General features: G+C 35.9%; 1 long non-coding RNA gene across 1 annotated transcript; it reads left to right on the plus strand.

The window, feature by feature from the left end:
- The first annotated feature begins 214 nt into the window (after positions 1–214).
- On the plus strand, positions 215–1,549 carry LOC127086838 (uncharacterized). The gene is made up of 2 exons (XR_007789649.1): positions 215–794; positions 1,065–1,549. It is a non-coding gene; the product is annotated as an uncharacterized LOC127086838 (long non-coding RNA).
- Positions 1,550–19,384: the final 17,835 nt, after the last annotated feature.

Below are 19,384 nucleotides of genomic sequence, written 5' to 3' on the forward strand. Positions count from 1 at the left end.
AGTGTGTTTGTTTGTAGTGTGCTTATGATGCTCAATTTGTAGTGCACATCTTGTCAGTTGTGAAAGAGTTGGTTTGCCAATCCACAAACACATAACCTACATTATCTTCTTCATACATCATCACATGACTTAACCCCTCCCTCACGCTTTACTTTACTATATACACGATAATTCCTTCTACACATCACCATAATTTTTTTCAAAATCAACAACCACCTCCATAATTTCAACTTTCAACCTACACACATACCACTTAATATCTCCCGCACAAAAATAACTCAAATCCAGATATACCCTCCCTCAGTTATTTTTTTGTTCAGTACCACATAACAACCCTTTTTTTTCCCAATCCAAACCACACCTCACAATCAAAATTTGAAAAAGAAGAAAAAGAGAAAAAGTGAACAAGATCATGTTGGCAGCAACACAACTTTTGTTCATCATCTCTCACACCATAAGTAACTCCACTTTCTTATTCTTCACATACAGTAGCCATAACACCATTTACATAACTCCATATTTCCATATATATATCCAAACACAACCTTGTATCACTAACCTTCTATTCATTCCAACATAATACTCCAACCTCTACCCACTCTAAACCTTATCAGCCCCATCATGAAATCGTGACCAACCACCGCGTTTTAGCTCCGGTCAGCCACCACTCCCCACCCTATGTGATTCCATTTGGTCGACCACAATGCTCCCAAACATAAGACAAAGCGCAACCACACTCTCCTTTTCGTGAAACACAACTCACAAACCACTACAACAACTGCAGATCCATTTCGGTTGGTATTTCGTTGTTTCTTTTTATTGTGTTTACATTTATTCCTCCCTCATTTGATATTCGAAATTGGGTTGGTGTTAATATTTGTTTATGTTATTTCGGTTGGATATTTGTATTGATGTGTATGTATTTCTTTTATTGTCTAACTCGGTTACGGACGTTGCTGGATTTTTGCTTTTGTAACGTTGTTGTAATCATGTAAATATCGAATGTATTTACCGTTGTTTATTATTCACATGACGTGATTCAGTTGGATTTTTTTCCGATATAGTGATGCAAATATTGCGGATGCGGGCGGCACCGCAATTGCGGTGTGAAATGAAATCACATGGAATCTCCGCAACAAAACCGCATCGCCGCCGCACCGGACTGCATCGCCCCCATACCAGACCGCATCATCACCACATCACACCGCATCATCACTGCATCGGAACGCATCACTGCTGCAACAAGAAGTCTTATTCATTTTTATATAATTTTGTGTTCGGTGCGAGTATAAAAGTATTTCACAGTGCAATGGCCGCACTTCGCATCGTAGCAACCGTATTAGCCGCATCCGCAACTGCAACTGCAATTGCATCCGCAGCCGTAACCTCAATTTAAAACCATGGCGTCAATACACGTTTGCTTTTTGCTATTTTACGTTTCGACACGTGACTTTTGCTTTCTTTATGTTATATTTGTAGTGTTGAATTTATTTGCAATGACCACACTTTGCGCTAGCAACTTGTAATTTGATTTGTGTTGACATACAAAGATTCAATTTTGTTACGTTTTAATTGAATTTAAATTATGCGTTAGTAGCTTTGCTTCGCACATTATCGCTTTACGTGAAACTCAATTCGCGTCCTCATGTTATGATACTTTGACACTTGCATGCTTTATGTTTGTTTAGTTTTCGATTCGATTGTGATAAATGCGTGATTGTTGTAATTATATTGTATGTGTATCATTTATCTTGTCAAATTGCAATTAGATGGATTTGTGGCATTAAGTTACGCCTCGCATTAGAGTCAGTGTCATCGTGCTAGAATTCTCGACCTCGCAATGCAATCCACGACCTTGCGTTATGATTCTCACGTTTCATTTATTCTTAACCATTTTCACCGTCGATTCAAAACCATTTATCAAAACCACCAAACTATTTCATAAACCATTTTAACTAACGCGAATAAAACACACGATCAACATCAGGTTTCTTTTTCGCTTGTTCGAAGAGCGTTGAAGATATTTTTCTCAATAAAATTGGATGAAAAAGGAATGGGGAGAAAGTATTTTCTTATCATTTTCCCGAGTATTCGAATGTTAGTCGTAATTAGCTTTTGTTCGAATAATTGTCATCCGTTCAAAACATGATAAGTTAACCGAGTTTAGTTTAACCGTTATTAGAACAAAAAGGACTAGGACGGACATAATATCTTCTCTTTTCTTCGAGTATTCGAGTTCTATCTATAATTAACTTTTGTTTGAATACTCGATTTCCGGTAAAAGACTTACGACTTAATTCTCCTCACAAATTTCATAAATAATATGGACGAAAAAGAATTGGGACGGAAGTGATTTCTTCTCTCTTCCCCGACTATTTAAGTGCTAGCCATAATTAACTCTTGTTTAAATACTCGTAATCCACCTAAAACAAAACAACCAACCAAAAATCATTTCCGCCTTAGCACGATGTCAAAACCTCTTTTAAACGAAAGATGTTTCATCTCAAGACGATGCAAAACAACGCTTTATCCTTATATGTGTGAGTAACCTAGCGATGTTTTCCCACGAATATTGATATGTTTATCTATTCTTCTGTGATGCAAACATTCCTTTTCTCCACTATTTTGGGTAGTAAGTAATGTTTTCCGTTCAGTTGGGTAGTAAACAAACATTTTCTATCCAGAACTACGAAGCCTTGAGTTTTCCATCACACCTAGAGATACGTAGGAACGAGATTCAAAGTCTCGTCAGACACCCTAATAAAAAACTTATTTTTAGTCATTTTATCTTTTTCTCTCAAACTTTTAATAACAAGAAGAACTCAAACATTTTTAAGCTAACACTTATCGTAAAACTAACTAAACGGTTCCTATTGAGTACAACGGATATGAGGGATTTTAATATGTTGCCCTTGCATAATCGACTCACAAACCTGAATTCAATTGCGACAACCATTTTTCTTTTTTCTTTTAGGGGTTTTATCAATATTTTCCCTTTCCTTCTAGAATAAATAAATTTTTGTGGCGACTTTGTTATTATCGTGCGAGCACTCATGGTCATTTTTTGCGTCGCGGCAGCTAGCAACTCTGTTAGGGATTGTCTCCTACGAGTGAGTCAAGCCTATTTTAGGTTATTTTGTGCTAAGTGTTTGATTTATTTGTTTGGCTTTCCTATATCATATGCTTCTATTTATCTCATTTTCTATATTTGATGTTATCATATATCTGTTATATGGTTTCCATGTGTTGTTGGTATGTATATTTTGATTGTTTCAACACATTGTGAGAAAGGCTCTACACCCGGGTCTTGAGAGAAAACATAAGCTATAAATATAGGTGCGTATTGTTGGCCTACAAGATGTATATCTCGTGAGGTTAGCATGAAAACCTCATTTAGAGTAGATCTTGTTGAGGATATTGTTGTCCAACAAGTAATTTGTCGATGGCGGCAATATTTTCCAATTGAGTTCGTGACTTTGAGAATCTTTTTAGAACATTAAACCCATGACCTACTAGGATTGATGGTTGCGTAGTGTTTACTTTCTTGACGTACCTATCTCGTCGGGTTGACACGAAAACCTCACTCAGAAGAGATTCTCTTGGTAGTATTTGTCTTCGAGCAAGTAATTTGCTATTAGTGACAATATTTCAAAAAAAGATCCATGGCTCTAAGAATCCCGTGTTTAGAACCCTGAAATTGATTATTGCGTAGTGTTGGCCGCAAGATGTATATCTTGTGTGGTTGACATGAAAGTCTCACCTAAAAGAGATCCTCGTGAGGGTATTGTTATCCGACAAGTAATTTATCGTAGGCGACAATATTTTCGTGTTGGATCCATGATTCTAGAGATCTTTATCACAACACTAGATTTACAAAAAAAAACTTATGCCTTTGTCCATAACCAGCAAGCTGACTTCTCGGCATCCATATCGAATTTGTGGTAGCTATTGAAGGACAATAGTGCGTTTGGAACAAAATTAAGTAGAGATAAGAGAGGATATAGACGTCGTGAAAGGCAAGGTGGACCAGATGTTGAAAGCTTTGCTAGCTATATCAAAGAACAATCTTCAACATACTCTTACAAAGAATATCGGTCCCCCATCAGGCTTTACCGTGGTGACTGGCCCAATGTATAATCTTCCCCCCGACTATCCTCTTCCACGTGTGGATGTTCCTGCTCAACCTCAATCTGTGCATATTCTAGTATCAAGTGAGATCCTCATTATGCAGAAGAACCCCCACTATACATGTAAGAAGCTAGTACTCTTACCATTAGAACTCCATGCATATTACAACCATGGAGTGTCCAACATTTGCAGCAAGCATAAAATCACTAACTAGCATGGCAATAGATGCGGTAGATCCTGCATTTTTGTGCCGAATGTTTTCTTATTTTATTAGATATTTCGAATCAGTATAATTTTATACAATAGCGGTAGAAAATAAAACTTATTATATAGATTTAGCAACATACATTTAGTCAACACAAGAACATATGTACAGTTTTCCTGCATCAAAATAGGGGACATTCAATCATAAAAGTCATGAACCGCATCCACAGAACAACAACATTCTTTGGAGAAATATAACAGTTGTACTTCAGGAAACTACAAATGAATTTTTACTATAAATACAATCTTAAGATGTATTGTCTATCCAAACAAATTCATATCAAAACCTGCAATATTATTATGAAAAAAAATTAGTAGCTTCAAATTCACAAGATTTTCATCTAAATTCTGATACATACAAGTAAACTTTTTCCTTCTGAGATCAATCCACTACAGCTTCAATCAGTTTTCTAACTAGTCCGAAATATTGCCATGGAAATGGTTAGATGAAACATTGAATGTGACAAGTTGCACTAAATTTTATTTCTCAAAAGGGAGATTACCAGAAAAGTAATTTTCCGACACATGAAGCCTCTCTAAATTCCTAAGTTGACGAATTCCGAGGCTTGTTAGGCTTGAAAATCGGTTATTTTGAAGTTCAAGTGTTGTAAGCTAATGAAGTTCATACATTTCAACAAGTAAGCTTCCTGTAAAAAGATCATCTCTCCCGACATTAACTAGACAAGTGAGTTGCAAGTTTTCAAACTAAATGGAATATTTTCTAAGAGCTTGTTTGATTGAAGGTTGAGAAATTGAAGCTTCTAATATTCACAAAATTGGAATAGCATCGTACCGACAAGATTATTTGAAGATATGTCAAGATTTTTAAGGTTCCTAACAATTACAAGATGAAGTGGAATCACACCCTCAAGTTGATTTGATTGTCAAATAACTGCGCAAATCTTCCATGAGTTTAAGATTTTGAAGTTCCAAGGGATTGTACTTGTTATATTATTCAACGGTATGTCTAGATTTATAAGCAACCTCAAATTTCCAATTTCCTTGGAAAAGGACCCTCCAAATTTGTCAAAATTTTCACACCATTCATATCAATGTACAAAGTAAGAGGATCCGTAGTAGCTCACTTGGTTAAAAAATGGGAAAACTTAGTTATAGATAGGAACATGCTAAAAATATTTCAACAAGTTCATTTAGAGATTTCTCTTCATCATATAAGCTTGGTTATCATAACTAAAATTTCCAAAAAAAAATTGTCGCCAAGAACAACTTCAAAAAAAGCTTTGATGAGGAAATGATTGAGCTCTATGAATCATCATATGTTTTTAAGTGTGACATAAGTGTGTGCCATGGATAAGTCTGTGTCATGTGAGGTGGGTGAAATTTAGCAGTGCCTATAGAAGTAATGGGCAAACCTTGACCATTGCCAAAGAGAACTTGATCTGGGTCAGGCAAAGCACTACTTTCAAATAGAAAATCTGCATTGTTGGTGACATGGTGAGTGGCATCTGAGTTTGGATATCATGCTTGAGGCTGCAATTAAGGTGCAATAGATGCATCAAATCATGTGCCAGTGAGATGAGCCTGAGCCTGATATGCAGGTCTAGGAGCAAAGCCTAGAGGAGGACCTCAGTGAGCTTGAGAAAACCATTGGTTATGAGTAGGAGGAGCCATAGTCTGAGGAGCAAGCCACTTGATCTAAGGTGCAGTAGGCTGAAGAATGCTAGAGTTAGTCCATTGATTCCAAGCATGTATGGGACTTGGAATTGGGTAGTTCCAAGGTGAGGGCATCAATGGAGGCATCATGGAGGAATGCCAATGATAGCATATGCTGGACCTACCACCAAGTCTACCACCTTTTGAAACAAATTTGACATTACACTTTGAACCTACCACAAAATCTACCACCTTTATTGTGACCAAATGATCAACAACCACGAAATCTGCCACGATTATGAGAAAAACTAGGCATAACAGTAAATTTAGGCAAGCCTTAGGTGACATCAATTGAAAGGGATCAGTTTGAACCTGAGACACAACATGAGGTGGAGCTGAATTAGTTTGCGCTACATTAACAGACATAGGTTCATAGAGAGTGCTTTTCTTGGAGCTTTCCAGTTTTGCCTCATGATCAAGAAGCATGGACCCAACCTCAATGGTAGGACATAGAGTGGGTCAATACTGGATGATGGAGGCTAAAGCGTTAAATTCATCAAGAAAACCATCCAGTATAGCTTCAAGTTGGTCCATATGCGAAATCGGATCATCTACCGATTCTAGAATATCAACAAAGCGTTGAACACGAGCTAGGTATTCAAAGATGGATTTCTCACCTCTGGTGATGGATTTGAGTTCCGAATGCAGCTGGAGAGATTTTGCATTAGTGTGCGTAAAGACGTATTTGTGAATTTCATCCCAGATCTGATGAGATTGCACACATCGAACAACGCGTGGAAGCACCGAATCCGAGAGCGTTGTGAGGATCCACGTAAACAGAAGAGAATCTTATTGTTCCCAAGTAACAAACGCAAGATTTTCAGAGTCATAAGTGTGATCTTCATTGCTCAGATATAGCGGCGGAATATTAGGATTAACGAGAAAACGATGAAGCTTATGAGTACGAATGATGCCTTCGATATGTTGTTTCCATGATCGGAAGTTGTTTTCATCGAGTTTGAGAGTTGCTTGTTGCGTGAAGGTTTTGAAGATGTTCTTCGAAGTGAATTGCAACACTGGTGGCGTTTCACACGTTGTATTCTTTGTGGTATTTGCATAATCTTCATCTGAAGCCATGGCCGAAAATCAACTTTAAGCTCTGATACCATATTAAAAAAAGAGAAAGTAAAGGGGAGAGAGAGAGAGAGAGAGAGAGAGAGAGAGAGAGAGAGAGAGAGAGAGAGAGAGAGAGAGAGAGAGAGAGAGAGAGAGAGAGAGAGAGAGAGAGAGAGAGAGAGAGAGAGAGAGAGAGAGAGAGAGAGAGAGAGAGTTTGTCATAAACTGAACTCTGAATTGAATGTTAGTTATAGTTCATTTAGATCTGAACCTTTATAGAAAATCCTAATTGTGTTGACTCAACACAGTTAGTTACAGTAAACTATTCTAACAGATACAATACTGTTATACTACTATAGACGGTTGTTGTTGATGCGTATGGTTGTTGGTGGGTAGGATTTTATTCTTGGTTTTGTGGTTGGGTGGGTGGCATGAATGGAGTATGACGTTGGGTGTTTGGTTGTTGGGTGGATGGCATGAATGGGTTGCGAAGTTGGATGTTTGGTTGTTAGGTGTATGTGGTAGGTTGATGGTGTGAGGTTGGTTGTTGGGTTTGGGTGGTTTGACATTGGTGTTGGATGGGGACTTGTTGTTGGGCGTATGATGACGAAGCTATGTGGCATGGATCAATCAAATATTGTGGCTCAGACACAAATTGTTGCGTTGTTACCGACCTAAACCATGCCATATATGGTTGAGTTGGTCTTGCACCATGGATGACTGGTTCATTTAAGATGTGTTGTCATCGATTTCTCCATTGACGACACATCTCTTTTGCGAAGTCTCTCCAGTCAGAATAATCCCATTGTGCATCAACTTTTTTTTATGTCAATCTCCCAAACACATCGGAGGTTCTGGAATCTGTTGCTGCATACCGAACTACAGTTTTACCCGGTCACTCTGGTGCATCTCCACAATAGTGAATCGGATAATTGGTGTCTTTGCTGTCCAAACTACAGCATCGTCATGGTTATCCTGATGATCAAGACCCAGATATGACCTCCGGATAAACTGTACAACAATACGACACGATTAGATGATAAATAATTTGATAAGTATTTTAAAATTAAAATAGAGTTGTGTATGAGTATTACATCGTCTGGTCCAATGTGGTCCAATAGATTGTGATAGACTACTATAGTGTGTTTCGGACACCTATTGTAGTTCATCCCCCTAACTAACCACCTAGATAAAAAAAAAGTTGAAAAATATTATTTACAGTTAATTGTAATATAAAGTATAATTAATTAAATGGTAAAGTGTTAAACTTATTTTGTTGTAAATAGGAACATGAATGGGTTCCTGTTTACCGGAGTGAGTGACGACATTCTTGACCAACCCCTTACTTTATTTCATATTATAAGTTTGTGAGGAAATATCACTACATAGACAACAACACAAAACTAAAACAATTAAAATACAATAACTAAGCGATTACAACCATCAAAACAATTTTGAACATGTAATGCATCATCCTATGAACGTCTCGGTCAGTCTAAATATTCACCCATTCATGCACTTTTCCATTTTGGTTGAACGTGCACACAAGCCATTGGATTCTTCTAATCCTTTCACCATCTCCAATTTCTCTAACCAATTGTTCAACGTCCGATTAAGATTTCAAACGAATCTATATTCCAAAGTCGAATCTTTATCGGAGTCACAACGACGGAATAGATTAAATCGGTATTTCGCTTGTGAATGTATTCGGACATGGTTAAAACTCACAAACTTTAAGGAGAGTGAAGTTGAATGAAAGAAAATGTGGTTGTAGGGTAAGAGTTGTGTGAAAAATATTGAATGCAGGGAGAGGTATTTATAGAGGAGTAAGAAAATACATGTGCCAAAGGGCTAGGCGCCTCACATGTCAAAACATGTAGGCGTCAGATGAATTGGCGTCACCTAATGCCCCCCAATGCATGCGCCAACTCACTTGGCGCCAGCATGTAATGCTTTCAAAGCATGCGCCAGTGATGCTGGCACCTCCTCCTAATGCAAAATGGATGCGCCAATTCATCTGGCGCATCTGTTTTGAAAGGTGGTTATTTTGTGAAAATATTTGAAATAATTGTTATTTTGGAAAAATATAATTCAAAAATGGTTATTTAAAAAACAAGTCATAATAACATCACTTTAATAGCACTTCAAAAGTCATTTTTAACTTTTCACACGTATTAAGAAATGTAATAATTATGATATAAAAAAGAGAAATTATGAAGAATTTTACAAAATTGTCATTCATTAATGATATTGGAAAGACAAACTGATATAATTGAAAAGAGAGAGGATAATAAATATTTGAGTGTATAATAGAAAAAATAACATTAATAATTCACTAATATTATAAAACGATTTATATTGTCGTACAAAATATTTTCAAAAAATAATTTATAATAAAAAACGAAAATAGTATTAAAAATTGGACATTGAGACATATAATAGCTATTATTTCTCGGGAGCTATTATAGATTGACGCATATACTTTGCTAACAAAAACAATTAAAAAAATATAGAGGTATAATAGCGCTTTTCAAGTAAACGCTATTACAGTTGTCCCCTAGCACTTTGTGAAAAACACTATAATAAATAGGGTAATTAAAGTAATGTTATTATAGGTCAAAATTATAGTAGTAAGTATAAGTATAATTTGGACATGACACCTAATTGCAAATAGTTATAAAAATTATCTCAATAGAGCAATCATTCTGTGATACCCTGATTCTGACCCTGAATCCCGATTCAATGCATTCATCATAGTTGTTGCACATCTGCATAGCATAACATGCATTACATACCGCATAATGCCTAGAATGTCAATCGAAGTAAACGTTTGAATCTATAGGCAAACCGGTTGAATTATTTTTGAAATTTTCATTAAATTAGCGGCCAAAAATTTCCAAATCAAGCTTGCATACATCAGTTTATTAATATACGTTTCACTTAGTTTAACCTAGTGTGCTCGATTTATTTTTTAACTAATTTTTCGATCACATTTTGACTAGTTTGATCATTTTAACCGATCGAATTTTATTTCAAAACTTGTATGTTTCTGAGAGGTTTATTTCGTGTTGATCATTTTGGTGCATTCAATTTTATTTTTCGAGCATTTTTACGTCCGACTTTTATTCATTTTTGAGTCAATTTATTTTTATTTTTTTGTCAAAATGTTTTGAATATTAAAACAGAATTAAATTATGGTTTCATTTAGTTTTTATTTTATTTTATTTTATTTCATTGTTATTTGTTTTAAATATTTCACACTCATTTTATACTACAAAAATATCTAGAGGGACATTTTTGGAAAAAATAATTTGCATAACCCTAATTGCAATACTATATATACTATCTCATGGCATTGAAGTAAAGGAGGAGTTTCCCACGCGGCGCCTACCAGATACACATATCCTTTCTTAATTTCAAAAACACAAAAAAAACATGTGGGTGTTTTCGACGTGAATAGTAAAAAACCAACCCTCTTCATCTTCATGAATGCTCACAAACACTTATCTTCATGAATGCTCACAAACACCAAGTTCTCATTTTCGTCATGTAAACTCTAACCACCACAACATACTTCATGAATCACCTTCCTACATTCATTTTTGTTTTGATATTATTCACGTACCTTACACATTGTCTCTCCCTCAAAAAGAAATGAAGAAGATCTTCTTCTTTTTCATAGTGTGAAACCCAACCTTCCCATCTTTTTCTTTCATGCAGTAGCCAAAACAAGCAATATTTGTTCACCTTCAAACAAACAACACCACGACTTCATCTCAAAATACAATAGGACAACTGCGGACATATTCAGCACAAAGTGATTCGAACATTCCGACCACCACCCTTCGTTAACTTCCACAAAAACCTATTGCATCATTAAAACAATAACAACTTACCACTGCACAATGACAGAATCGTATTCACTCGAACGTGCACGCGGTCCACGCGAGGATTCATCCACAAACTTGACGTACAACTTTTGTTTGACAATGCCTCCGCTTTGGAGTAGGAGCACCGTCTCCATTCATGTCGTGTTTAAATGTTTGAGTTTTGACATTTTGTCAAAGGTAGTGAACAATGGAAATTTCGGCAAGTTGGAGAAGATGAACGTGTTTTTATCTTGTTATTGCGATTTCATGAGAAAGAGATCTAAAAATTAAAACTTGAGGTACATTCATTATCATGTTATTCAAATGTTATTTTGTTTTTTTCTCTTCTCCACATGTGTGACACTTGTCAAACGCTGGTTTCATCAACTATTTAGCAACTTTTTTTAATTTAATTAACTTTAGTTATTAAATTTTCTAATAAAAGTTTAAATAAATTAGTTTGGTTTCTTTTGGGCATTAGGCTTAATTCCCTTTTTACACTCTCATTCTATTTATGTACTCATTTATTTCTTTCTATTATTTCTCTTCTTTTTATTTATTTATTCATTTTGATAAATTTAAATTAGTAGTTAATCGGTTAGTTTTTTATGCTTTTTATAATTATTATTATAGTTTTAGTTGATTTAATTTTTATTTGATTACTAAGTTATTTGTTTGACTATTCATCTAGTCGATTGTGTTATGATCTTTGGGTTAAAATTCGATTTAACTTCCGAAAATCGCATGGACACGTAGATTTCTGCTCAGATTTTTATAGAGTGATTCTTATATGAATTCACTCTTAATGAGCTTAACGTAGAGTCAAATTCAGTTTATTTTCTATTGCAATTTATTTCTGGTCATGTGGCTTTCTCTTGAACCTTCTTACAATGAGCTCTTTTCTTTTTGTGTGCTCGCATTTACTTTTCTGCATTTCAATTATCCTCAAATCACTTCAAACCATTTTCATAATAAAATTGAAAGAAAAAGATTACTTGGGTGAAATTTCCAACCGCAGTCCCGAATGCTAGGCCCAAGTTTTAAGAGCTTGTAAGTCATAAGTGTTTGTCTTTCCTTCAAAACACTTGTAAATTTTCAAACTTCTTTTCTCCAAAAAATTAAAAGAAAAAGATTACCTGGGTGAAAGGTCCAAACGTAGTCCCGAGTATTAAATCCAAGTTGTAAGAGCTTGCAAGTCATAAATACTTGTCTTTCAAACCCAAAAAGACTTTCAACCAATCAATCTCTTTTTTCTCGCGTCCGTGCGATCTTTAAAACCTTTTCAAAAATGAAAGACATTTTGTCTTAAGTTGATGCAAATAAATGCTTCATCCACAATTGTTGAGTTAAGATAAGTGACGTTTTTTCGAATGTTGATTTATAAATCCATTCGATGTGATGTATACGTATGATCCTCGTCTGTTTTAGGTTTAAAAAAGTTTCTCATTGATTAATACAAGATATCTTTCGCTAAAACCGACCAACAAACAAACATTCTTTACCCATAACTACGTGTGCCTTGAGTTCTCTCTTGAGATACGTAGGAGCAGGATTGTGAAATCTTGTCAGACCCATTAATATAAAAAAAAACTTAGGTTTAGTCCCCTTTGTTTCAAAATCCAAAAACATCTTCTCTTTTCTTTTGATCCTATTATTCTTTCCCTCATAATAACTTAAGAATTCTAATATTTCTAAGCTAACACTAACGCGCATAATTAACCTAATGGTTCCCGTTGAGTACAACGGATGTGAGGGGTGCTAATACCTTCCCCTTGCATAATCGACTCACGGACCCTGATTTGGTTGCAACGACCAATTTCATTGTCGTTCTTTCTTGGGTTTTATCGATATTCCCCATTTCCTTTTTAGGAATAAATAAAGTTCGGTGGCGACTCTGTTCAGTCCATCATTGCGAGCGTGCGATGGGGCTTCGCTAAGTCGTGTTCTCATTTTTTCGAGGTGCGACAGATGACGACTCTGTTGGGGAGATGATCGTGTTTCCCTAAGTGAGTCTAGCCTAGTTAGGGCGTTTGTGTGCCATTGTTTGTTTACTTGTGTGGCTTTTCTTTATTGCTTTTGCTATCTTTATTGTCAGATTGATATAATCTGTTGTATTGGTTCAATTATGCTTTGGTACTTTGATACTTTGATTGCAAACCTTGTGGGAAAGACTCTCTACCCGAGTCTTGAGTAAAAACATAAGATAAGACGAGGTTAAGTAGTGCGGGTCCACGAGGTGAATTTCTCATTGGGTCAGTACGAGAACCTCACTTAGAGTAGATCCTTTGGAGGATGTTGTCTCCCGACAAGTAAGTTGTCTTAAGCTTCGATATCTTCATTAGGATCCATGACTCTAAGGACCATTTGTAGAACCTTAATCTTTTAGCCAATTAGGAATGATGGTTGTGTAGTATGGGTCCGTGAGATGAATTTCTCGTTGGATCGATTCGAGAACCTCAACCAGAGTAGATTCACTTGATGGAGTTGATGCCCGACAAGTAAGTTGTCGCAAGTATCAAACAGTCTTGTGGATCCATGACTCTGGGAATCATTATACCCGTAATATCATACCCAGTTAGAACCTATCCTTGGAAAGCAATCAGATTCATCAGTACCTCGAACTTTTAAACCTGTGTATTGAAAAAAAAATATATACATGGCTTGCATTGCATTCATTCACATTCCATTGCATCTGCATCTCATCAGAATGCATGTCATTTTTCAGACAAAATACAAAAAAAAACTCACCCATCCATTGTCCATAATTTGTCAAGTGATTTCTCGGCACTATATTGAACTTGTGGTAGATGTTGGAGGACATTTGAGCATTTGAGGCAAAATCAAACAAAGATACCAGATTGTGGAAGTTGTGTTAGATATGTCAAATCTTCAGCATGTTGTTGCGGAGAATGTTGGTCCTCCACTAGGCTTTACCGTGATGACTAACACGATGTATGATCTCCCCCCTGACTATGCTCCTTAACAAGTTCCTACTCAACTTCATCCGGTGCATATCCCGATATCCAATGAGGTCCCATGGGGCAGAAGAACCCATTTGTTCATATTGATGAAGAGGGTCATCACTTCACAAGGAATGTGCCCAAATATCAGAATGCACGTCTGATGACAAGAATGGATCGTTCTCAAGCGGTTGAAGTCGCTGAAATAGGTCGTGATCTTTAGAAACGACTGAAGGATATGGAAGGTTTTAGCACGTTAAAAATTGATGACATGTGTTTGGTGCCAGGCCTAGTTATTCCCTCGAAATTCAAAGTACCCAACTTCGAAAAGTTTACAGGGGATATTTGCCAAAGGCACTATTTGGTGATGTTCTGTCGAAGAATGACTTCCTATACCCACAATGATAATATGATGATTCATTATTTTTAATACAGTTTGAGAGGGGCATCATTGAGTTGGTACATGAAACTAGAAAGAAGCCATATTCAGTCATGGGAAAACTTAGCCAACGCCTTTTTAAAGCAGTACAACTATAACTTGGACATAGCTCTAGAGTGGAGGCAGCTGCAGAGCTTATCTCAAAAGAGCAACGAATCCTTTAGAGGATATGCGCAACGATGGAGAGAATTTGTAGCCCAAGTGCAACCACCACTCTTAGAGAAAGAATTAGTTGACATGTTTATGGATACCTTACAAAGCTTATACTTCAAAAGAATGGTAGGCATTGTGTCATCAAGCTTCTCTGACCCTGTGAAAGTTGGAGAACGCATCGAGAGCAGCCTCAAAAGTGAAAGAATCCAAGACGCCTTGAGCAGCCAAGCTAGTGAGACAAAATCCCTCAGCTCCTAAGAGGAAGAAGATGGTGTAATCAATGCATTCATGGCAGATGTTGAGTATTCTCGTGGTGCACCGTCAAAACCTTATGGTCCTTCATGTTTTCAACGGTCACCATTTCCAGCACCATGTTATCCTTATATGCAACCAACAATGCCTATAGCATTATACCATCAACCTTGGATCACTCCTTATTCAAATAAGTGAGCCCAAGGTCGAGGATATCAAAGCCAACATAGGCCTTGTAACAACCTGGAAAGAAGGAATGCTCTTTTTGATCCAATTCCCATGTCATACAGTCAGATTCTGCATCCTCTGATTCAAAGCTCCTTGGTGGATCTTAAACCCCTGAAGTCGTTGGCACAACCATACCCACCTAGGTATGATCCAGATGTGCAATATGGATATCATGTAGGATCAATAAGGAATTCGACCGAGGACTGCAAAACCTTCAAAGCTAAAGTACAATAGTTGATTGATAAGAAGTACATAGCCTTTCGAGAAGGAAACCTGGTGGTGAACACCAACCTCTTGCCCTGATAAGAGACCTCAATGGGGATATCCTAAAGTTAGTGGATCATACATGAAGTCATCCTCAACGTTGGCAGTCATGGGGCATTATTATCATTTTGCATTTGTATTTTTTTTCTTTTGTCCGTTAGATGCCACATGTTTTTAAACATTGTTGTTCTTAATGGTAATATTAATGAAGTGTTCATGCATTTTGAGTCAATCCATTCGTATTCACTCTTACTATTTTCCCTTCATTTATGCAAAAAAATAATATATATATATATATATATATATATATATATATATATATATATATATATATATATATATATATATATATATATATATATATATATATATATATATATATATATATATATATATATATATATATATATATATATATATATATATATATATATATATATATTATATATATATATATATATATATAATATATATATATATATATATATATATATATATATATATATATATCAAATCTTCTCCCATTCACCTTTTTATCAAGCTTATTTTTAATCAAAGATTGGAAGGAGGTTGATGAAAACGAAACACCCACAATTGTTATAATATGCTTTCGAGTAGAACTTTGTTGATGATGTAAGTCATTATTTCAAATCCCCAAACACTGAAGAGATAAAGAGTTAATCCCTACTCAACCACTTTGAGCCTAGAAGTTGGTGTTTCTTTCTAAATTAAAACCCTTGATTTTAACCCTATGCAGGGTAGTTCATTCAGTTAACCTGACTTTGCATTCAAATTGCAAGAGAAACAACCTTTCAAAGAGGTTCAACCACACACTCCTCTTCACACACCTCAAAAGTGTTAAAGAAGTCGTGAAAAAACCCAGAGAAATTACAATGGTTGATCCTCGCCAACCAATAACACGGTAATCACAATCTTTCAAAAAATAATAAAATAAAAAAGCCCGCTAAGTTAAACACAAAAAAAGGCAACTTAGGCAAAAACCAGGGCATCCCAATGGACCGAAAGCTTCAAAGAAGCGGTCCAGGAAAAATTAAGGATAAAAATCAATCAAAAGAGGTCACTAAAATCCTCAACAAAAACATAATCAAAATAAGGTTACTGCCATATTCAAGAAAATCTCATCTTGAATCCTCATCTTACATAACTGAATCCTCTTGGAAGTTGAATGCGTGTGTCAATTAGCTGAACGTATAAACCAGAGATCATTAAGAAGAAGGGGTGGGTTAACACTAAAATTTGAGCCTTATATCCTTTGTTTCAAAAAACTATGAACCAGGCCACGTTACAACCCTTAAAAGACCTAATTGAGGCAGGATTTATTCTGAAAGCATACTACAACAAGGTTGTGTTAACCTGACTCCAAAAGATCATTGCTAATCATTTATTATGATCACATCACCTTGCACATTGTGAATGACTAGGTCAATATTGTATTTTGATCATTGACTCGTTCATTGTCTTTCACTGAATTGATTCAATAAATTTTTTATTTTGCATAAGAACTGCATTAAAGTTACCATTCTTGAATGAACTATTTTAATTGCAAGTAAGCGTTTAGCATCAAAGGAATCCCAATAATATGCAGTCAGTTGAGGAACTTGATCAAGTGAAAGAAGTTCAACCATGGGCAAATCACTTTTAGAATCAACCAATCTCATGCTAATCACCCCAAGAGTCGGATAGTCAAGATCAATTCACTTAAAGACTCACACTAGGGTGAGCCACCACAAAGAGCTCATTGAGTCCATCTCTCCAAAGTTGGTCAATCAGAAGCCTCCCATTCTATGATTTGGTTAATCAGGGGCGTACCACTGCTTCAAAGATTCAAACATTGGGGCCACCCACCACAAGATCATGGGAAGTTGTTTCCAATATTTTTTCAAGGAAAACCTCTTCAAAGACCCATCATACTAGGGCAAGATAAGCCACATAGGGGCAAGTCATCTTTTTACCTTCAAGTTGCTCAAGCTTATGCCATACATAAGCAATTGTTAAGTTCAAAACGAGTGTCGGGGAATCATACTATCACCCCATAAAATAACCATTTTCCTTTCAAAAGAAGCTTTGTTGCAAAAGAGACATTCCATCCATTACCCACACAATGGCATTTTGGAAACCTTCGATTCATTGGATAAGTCATTCTCATGCATTAATCATGTCGCTTCGCTCTGGTGTTAAGCATGCATATCATCTTACTTATCGAGCATATGCCTATAGCATGCAAAAACAAACATCAAAGACCAGTTCTCGTCTGGTAGCCTTTTCCTTAAACCAGTTCTCATCTGGTGGCTTATTTCTAACTCCAGTTCTCGTCTGGTCGTCAGTTTTCTGTTCAAAACCAGTTCCCGTCTTGTAAACCATTTTAAAGTCAGTTCTCATCTGACAGTAAACCAATTTAAATTCACTTCTTGCCTGACAATAAATCATAAAAAAGGTCAGTTCTCGTCTGACAATAAATCAGAAAAAGTTAGTTCTCGTCTGGTATACTATTTGAAAGTCAGTTATCGCCTGACAAACAAAAACAAAAGATAAAACACTAGTTCCTGTCTAGTAATCTACCCTCCAGGTCCAATTATTGTTGGCTTATACAAAGAGTTTGATTACCCTGCCTATCCTAATGATTCCGTGAGAGTCATGTATGACTCATCATCTTAAGGAATTCTCGGAAGCTTGGAGATTTTTTGTGTTAGAAAACTCCAATGATGTTGGTTTTGTTGGATTTCTTTTTAAAGAATCATCGTAGCCTTTTGTGTGGATAATCTACTTATAAGAAGACTCCTGTTTATCTTTGTTTTGCATAAATTCCCTGTTAGGAATCTCCAAAATCTTTGATTGGATGAATTTCTTGTGAGAAATCTCCAGAACTGTCATATGTATTTTAAAGTGTCGGGTCATGTATGAACCTGTTGATGAAACTTGATTTGTATGTTTTCCAATATTGTCAGGTCATGTATGAACCTGTTGTTGAAGTTTTCTTTGGGTTTCCTAGTGTTGTCAGGTCACGTCTGAACCTGTTTTTAAAATCTCTATGAAACCTCCAAAATTTCCATGTCATGCATGAACCTGTAGATATACTTTCTTTGAATTTTCCAGTGTCGTTAGGTCATGTATGAACCTGTTGATAAAACTCCCTTTGATTTTTCCCAAGTGTTGTCAGGTCATGTCTGAACCTATGGGTGAAACTTTCTTTGAATATCCTAATGTTGAGGTAATGTATGAACCTATTGATTAAACTTTCCTTGATTTTCTAGCATTGTCATGTCATGTCTGAACCTGTTGTTGAAACGCTTTGAATTTTCCAATGTTGTCAGGTCATGTATGAGCCTGTTGATGGAACTTTCTTTGTATATTTTCCAGTATTGTTGAGGTCATGTATGAACCTATTGATTAAACTTTCCTTGATTTTCTAGCATTGTTAGGTCATGTTTGAACCTATTATTAAAACTCTTTGAATATTCCAATGGTCAGGTCATGTATGAACCTATTGATGGAATTCTTTTATTTTTTCCAGTGTTTTCAAGTCATGTATGAAACTGTTTACTAAACTTTCCTTGATATTCAAGATGTCATTCAAATCTTCTTTGTATGTTCCATAATGCTGTCAGGTCATGTTTGAACCTGTTAATTGAGCACTCTTTGAATATTCCAGTGTTGTCAGGTCATGTTTGAAACAATTGTTGAATTTTTTTTGAATATTCCAGTGTTGTCAGGCCATGTGTGAACCTGTTGTTAAAATCTCTTTGCATATTCCCCAGTTGTCTTTCCTCCAGCAGGATTGTTATCCCCGACGAATTGCTACCCTCATTTTTTTGTTTTATGTGGGACACATTTACCATATGTCTCCATCATTCCCCATAGATCTTTGTTTCATTTTGCGTCTATCATAAAGCATCATGCTAGGGTTTATCTTATGTCTAATCATAACTCCAACAAATAAAATACAAAAAGAGTCATTCATACATTCATAGCATCTCATATCATATCATATCATTTTCATTTCAGGATCAAAATTTGGGTTCTCATAGTATTTAACAATCTCCCACTTTGATTATATGAAAAGTGTCATGCTTCATATT

The sequence above is a fragment of the Lathyrus oleraceus genome, chromosome 5 (assembly GCF_024323335.1).
Source record: "Lathyrus oleraceus cultivar Zhongwan6 chromosome 5, CAAS_Psat_ZW6_1.0, whole genome shotgun sequence".
NCBI lineage: Eukaryota > Viridiplantae > Streptophyta > Magnoliopsida > Fabales > Fabaceae > Lathyrus > Lathyrus oleraceus.